This window comes from Oncorhynchus masou, unplaced genomic scaffold, assembly GCF_036934945.1.
Source record: "Oncorhynchus masou masou isolate Uvic2021 unplaced genomic scaffold, UVic_Omas_1.1 unplaced_scaffold_4356, whole genome shotgun sequence".
In the NCBI taxonomy this organism is placed as follows: Eukaryota; Metazoa; Chordata; class Actinopteri; order Salmoniformes; family Salmonidae; genus Oncorhynchus; species Oncorhynchus masou.
This window is the reverse complement of record NW_027010748.1, coordinates 15,674-22,500: the sequence shown is the minus strand read 5'-3', so window position 1 is coordinate 22,500 and position 6,827 is coordinate 15,674. Positions and strand designations below refer to the sequence as shown.

The window sequence follows — 6,827 nt, the reverse complement described above, 5'->3', positions numbered from 1 at the left end:
TGACATCCCTGATGAATTTGCTAGAAAAGATAACTTTCCAAATTAAAATAATAATTTTATTAAACTTTTTTTTTTGCAAACGCCGGATGCATTTACTAAGACGACCACATGCCACATTAATGTCAGCTTGGGGGCCGAATTCGGCACGCAGGCCTTTAGTTTAAGACCGCGGATTCGAAGTTGAAGCTGTCTAAGTCGATCTGAATTTAGCCATGTAGAAATTCAGAGGAGTGTGGATTTCACAACTCACCATTTAGCACAACAGGAACTGAACAGATGAAGTGGTGAAACATCCATCCAAAGCAACGTGAAACCGTCAAGCCGATGCCAAAACTGCACCGAAACAAACAGAGAAGCCTAGCAACTCCAGAGCTGGCAAGCCGAACCGCCAGCTGGCTAATTCAACCTCGATGACTTTCTCACCTTAGCCTTTATCTTATCTGAGTCAAGCCAACTCTACAGATCTGTCACTGGTGTCTGTCAACGGCAGGTTGTGTGTCATAGCTGCACAAGAACATCAAGGCAGTTGCTGACAGCCAGTAAGGACTGTAAAACAATGAGTGAAAAAGTAGAAGAGTAAAAAAAAATGAAATAAAATATAAGGGTAGATGAGATTAAAAGTCTACTCAGGTGCCTAATTACTGTGGTGAGGCAAAACTGAGAGTTTGGAACATTTTCAAGACAATCCAAAAGTTCAGTTGAATTATTTGAACCTTTCATCTAACTGTTTCGGGGTGACAATTTATGGTCTTTTATCATGTGTTCATTCTAATGAAATGAGAAAGGTTACTGAACTGTCTGCTGGGTTTAAACCCTAACAACTCCATTACTAGGTTACTGAATTGTCCTGCTGTTGGTTTAAACCCTAACAACTCCATTATTAGGTTACTGAACTGACCCGCTGTGGGATTAAACCCTAACAACCCCCTTACTAGGTTACTGAACTGTCCTGCTGTGGGTTTAAACCCTTACAACTCCATTACTAGGTTAAACCCTAACAACTCCATTACTAGGTTTCCTGAACTAGGTTACTGAACTGCTGTGGGTTTAAACCCTAACAACTCCATTACTAGGTTACTGAACTGTCCTGCTGTGGGTTTAAACCCTAACAACTCCATTACTAGGTTACTGAACTGTCCTGCTGTGGGTTTAAACCCCTAACAACTCCATTCCTAGGTTACTGAACTGTCCTGCTGTGGGTTTAAACCCTAACAACTCCATTACTAGGTTACTGAACTGTCCTGCTGTGGGATTAAACCCAACAACCCCCTACTAGGTTACTGAACTGTCCTGCTGTGGGTTTAAACCCTAACAACTCCATTCAAGGTTACTGAAGGTTTAAACCCTAACAACTCCATTATTAGGTTACTGAACTGCTGTGGGTTTAAACCCTGTGGGTTTACAACCCCATTACTAGGTTATCGAACTGTCCTGCTGTGGGTTTAAACCCTAACAACCCCCTTACTAGGTTATTGAACTGTCACGCTGCGGGTTTAAACCCTAACAACTCCATTATTAGGTTACTGAACTGTCCTGCTGTGGGATTAAACCCTAACAACTCCATTACTAGGTTATTGGACTGTCCTGCTGTGGGTTTAAACCCTAACAACCCCCTTACTAGGTTATTGAACTGTCCGCTGTGGGATTAAACCATAACAACTCCATTACTAGGTTATTGAACTGTCCTGCTGTGGGTTTAAACCCTAACAACCCCCTTACTAGATTACTGAACTGTCCTGCTGTGGGTTTAAATCCTAACAACTCCATTATTAGGTTATTGAACTGTCCCGCTGTGGGATTAAACACTAACAACTCCATTACTAGGTTATTGAACTGTCCTGCTGTGGGTTTAAACCCTAACAACACCCTTACTAGATTACTGAACTGTCGTGCTGTGGGTTTAAACCCTAACAACTCCATTACTAGGTTACTGAACTGTCCTGCTGTGGGTTTAAACCCTAACAACTCCATTACTAGGTTATTGAACTGTCCTGCTGTGGGATTAAACCCTAACAACTCCATTACTAGGTTATTGAACTGTCCTGCTGTGGGTTTAAACCCTAACAACCCCCTTACTAGGTTAAACCCTGTGGGATTAAACCATAACAACTCCATTACTAGGTTATTGAACTGTCCTGCTGTGGGTTTAAACCCTAACAACCCCTTACTAGATTACTGAACTGTCCTGCTGTGGGTTTAAATCCTAACAACTCCATTATTAGGTTATTGAACTGTCCCGCTGTGGGATTAAACACTAACAACTCCATTACTAGGTTATTGAACTGTCCTGCTGTGGGATTAAACCCTAACAACTCCATTACTAGATTATTGAACTGTCCTGCTGTGGGTTTAAATCCTAACAACTCCATTATTAGGTTATTGAACTGTCCTGCTGTGGGATTAAACACTAACAACTCCCATTACTAGGTTACTGAACTGTCCTGCTGTGGGTTTAAACCCTAACAACTCCATTACTAGGTTACTGAACTGTCCTGCTGTGGGTTTAAACCTAACAACTCCATTACTAGGTTACTGAACTGCTGTGGGTTTAAACCCTAACAACTCCACTAGGTTACTAGGTTACTGAACTGTCCTGCTGTGGGTTTAAACCCTAGGTTACTGAAGCAACTCCATTACTAGGTTATTGAACTGTCCTGCTGTGGGTTTAAACCCTAACAACTCCATTACTAGGTCACTGAAGTTTAAACCCTAACAACTCCATTACTAGCTTACTGAACTGTGGGTTTAAACCCTAACAACTCCATTACTAGGTTACTGAACTGTCCTGCTGTGGGTTTTAACTCCATTACTTGGTTACTGAACTGTGGGTTTAAACTAACAACTCCATTACTAGGTTACTGAACTGTCCTGCTGTGGGTTTTAGCAACTCCATTACTAGGTTATTAACTGTCCTGCTGTGGGGTTTAAACCCTAACAACTCCATTACTAGGTTACTGAACTGTGGGTTTAAACCCTAACAACTCCATTACTAGGTTACTGAACTGTGGGTTTAAACCCTAACAACTCCATTACTAGGTTACTGAACTGTCCTGCTGTGGGTTTAAACCCTAAGAACTCCATTACTAGGTTACTGAACTGTCCTGAACTGTGGGTTTAAACCCTAACAACTCCATTACTAGGTTACTGAACTGTCCTGCTGTGGGTTTAAACCCTAGCAACTCCATTACTAGGTTATTGAACTGTCCTGCTGTGGGTTTAAACCCTAGCAACTCCATTACTAGGTTATTGAACTGTCCTGCTCTGGGTTTAAACACTAACAACACCATTACTAGGTTACTGAACTGTCCTACCGTTGGTTTAAACCCTAACAACTCCATTACTAGGTTACTGAACTGTCCTGCTGTGGCCTTAATCCCTAACTAGTCTATTATAAGGCTACTGAAACACTCTGGACGTGTCAAGACGAGGACTCCCAACATTGAGTCCACTATACAGACAGAACAATTGGACATTCCTAACTGAGTTGGACCATGCTCTACTGCACTGAGTTATTAGTATGACGTTAGTTATTGTGTTACATGATATATGCTGGAATGCGTGTGGTTTTGTGGTGCGTGTACTGTGAGATGTCAGATGATGGTCAAATGTGTTAACAGTTCTCCACATACATCTGCTATCGATTAGTTATATATATATTATTTTTTCTCCCAGACTACTATGAAAAGACATGGGTGTAGACAGGTGTCCTACTGTTTCCAGTGAGGTGAGATATTACACTTTTACTATGCAGTAAACTGATGAGAAGCCTATAGCTGCACTCAACCAGACTCAGTGGTTCTGGAGAATAAAATTAAATATGATGAAACTATATGACATGCAGGACATATGCAGTGTTTTTTTGTTTTTATAGCAATATCAAATCATTTCTGGGTAGCAAGTAAGTACCCTACTGTAAATGTTTAGTAAAACACTATTTCTCAAGCAAAATGTTGCTAGGACTGTCTTTGAGTGGTCTGAGTGGGGGAAGGAAAAGTGAATAGTAGCTGTTTTAGGCAGAGAGGTTTGGAACTCTCTTTGTTATTAGTCTATTAACCAATTTACCATCTAGTGATGTCACCAGGCAAAAGCCAAACTCCCGCCAATGCAAACAGGCTGATTAGAAGGTCCTATGTAGATTGTATTTTTAACCCGCAAAATTTGTTTTAATTTTACATTTATTTAATGAGGCAAGTCAGTTAAGAAAAAATTCTACTTTTCAATGATGGCCTACGAACAGCAGGTTAACAGCCTGTTCAGGGGCAGAACAACAGATTTTTAACTTGTCAGCTTGAACTTGCAACCTTGCGGTTACTAGTCCAACACTCTAACCACTAGGCTACCCTATAATAAAACTGTTTCTTTTTTTTCACATGTATATAGTGGTCGTATTATCAGCTGCTGTACAACATGATACAAAAAAAAACTGAATTTTGACAGCAATGGGCATTTAATTGATTTAAGCCATGTTTTAGAACATTCTCCTGAGTCACTGTGCGTTTTCCACCTGCATTCCCATAGTGCTGAGGTGCCCTGTTTCAGGCTTGGAATCATTGACCATTTATGGTGCTCTCATGCACACCAACCCGCTGAGCGTACTTCAATCAAAAACAGCAGACCCACCACCAGCCAGCTGAGAACTTCACAAAGTGCACACAGTGCCGTTACCTGGCAACAGTTAGCAAAGCTCGGTGCGCACCGGGGCCAAAAACATCAGATCCTATTAAGGCCACCGTTGCTGTGTGTCCCGCGGGAGGAATGCACCTCTAATCAGCCCTCTATGATGCCATTGCCTGTGAATGAAGTCATCACCTCAACTGTGATGGCCAAAGACAACTTTTGGGGGTCCCAGAGCCACCTAAAGACTCTAAAAATTGTATTGTGACTACTAGAACAAAGTCATCAACTCCAACTGTAGCTCTAATTGAGGAGATGTCAAACCATTTCCACCCTGACCATTTCCACCCTGATTCTAGAACAAAGTCATCAACTCCAACTGTAGCTCTAACTGAGCAGATGTCAAACCATTTCCACCCTGACCATTTTCACCCTGACCATTTCCACCCTGACCATTTCCACCCTGACCATTTCCACCCTGACCATTTCCACCCTGATTTCTACCATTTCCACCCTGAACCTGATTCTAGAACAAAGTTATGAACTCCAACTGTAGCTCTAACTGAGGAGATGTCAAACCATTTCCAAAACAATGGCCATAAGTAACACTTTTCACACAAAATGAAGGCTGTTTTCAGAATCAATAACAACCGGAGCCAAAGTCAACATACTCTAAAAACATATAACATGATTAGCTACCATTATATTGACGCTTACAGTAAAAACCATTTCAGTAACAAAACAGTTTGAGTTTGTAGAAAGGGAAAAATATTATAACGGTTATTAATGAATTAATAATAACTAATGTGTGACAATTGTAAAGAGCTACTGATGAGCAGAAAAATAAAGAACCATCTGTATAGACTTAAAGACTTTTATTCTGAGTTAGAATTTTTTTGGTATAATTATTAAATTATCTGTCTGATCATAAAATTCTTACAATTATATCTGGGTCACAATTGAGTGTTTCATAAGCAATTATAATATTCATAAATCGATGATTTCTAACGTATGGAATGCGTCCTTTCTTCAAGTCAGAGATGCATGGCTTCAGATAGGTGTTCCGAGTCGAGTTCATGTGCTTTGTTTTGTCCACCGTTTCTGTTTAAAATGAGAGACGTGACCTCGGAGTGTGAGTGGGATGAATATTATTTGTGTCGGAGCCAAGTTCCGTAGATAGAAGACTCAGGTGTGGTAGTTAGAGATCTGGCCCTGGAGTTTAAACTTGGCATTGTGAGGTCTGATTTGCGTGTGTGTGTGCATACATTTGTCCTATTTCAGAAATGCGCAAGTGTGTATTAATACACATGTGTGAATTGGAAAGATTTTTTTTTTGTCACTGTTCTCTGTTATTGTCAGTCTTTATGGTTAAGAGAAACTGAAGGCCTTCTAAGTGTCAAATGACCCAAAATGGATGAATCCATCTAAGGCTGTTGTTAATCCTGCAGGAGTCAGGGTGAAAACAATAGGTCAAGTTCCCCATTCAAGATCAGAGGTCGTAGCAAGGTTAGTGTTTGGGTCATGGGTTAACTGAGAGGTTAAATACACTAAAACCAAGAAAGGGGTTTGAACCACGATCACTGCCTCTCAAAGGTCTGTCGATGTTAAAGCTAGTGACTGAAGCCAGAATACGTTAAAACAAAATATATTTTTGTTTATTAAACAAATGATTGAAGCCAGAAAACGTATAAACTAATGATTGAAGACAGAGCAAATAAAGAGCTGTCTTTAGGTGTTGTGTTCTCCTTGTCTTCCTCTCATTTAAACTGAACCCCGTCCTAAGCCTTTAGGTTTCTTCATTTCCTGTCAATCAACTGCCGTTCATCTTGAACCCAGAGACAGGCTGCGAGGGGTATTTTAACACGTCAACAGGAAGGATATTTTCACAGACTGTCAAGTAGATTGTCCGTTTTTGGACTACATTTACAGCTGCCTTAGTATGCTAAATAGCTATTTCCTCTCCTATACACTTCCTCCTCTCTGTGATAAGACCCTCCCCCTCTCTGTGATAAGACCCTCCCCCTCTCTGTGGTAAGACCCTCCCCCTCTCTGTGGTAAGACCCTCCCCCTCTCTGTGGAAAGACCGTCCACCCTCTCTGTGATAAGACCCTCCCCCCTCTCTGTGATAAGATCCTCCCCCCTCTCTGTGATAAGACCGTCCCCCTCTCTGTGGTAAGACCCGTCCCCTTTCTGTGATAAGACCCTCCCCCCTC

The 6,827-nt window shown here is 41.2% G+C and overlaps 1 long non-coding RNA gene across 1 annotated transcript in view; it reads right to left on the bottom strand.

Moving 5' to 3' along the window:
* The window catches only part of LOC135535038 (uncharacterized), a 6,992-nt gene extending 6,254 nt beyond the window's left edge, over window positions 1–738 (bottom strand). The window contains exon 1 of the long non-coding RNA XR_010454796.1: window positions 251–738. This is a non-coding gene — a long non-coding RNA (uncharacterized LOC135535038). The remainder of the gene's footprint in view (window positions 1–250) is intronic.
* Between the last annotated feature and the right edge of the window lie 6,089 nt (window positions 739–6,827).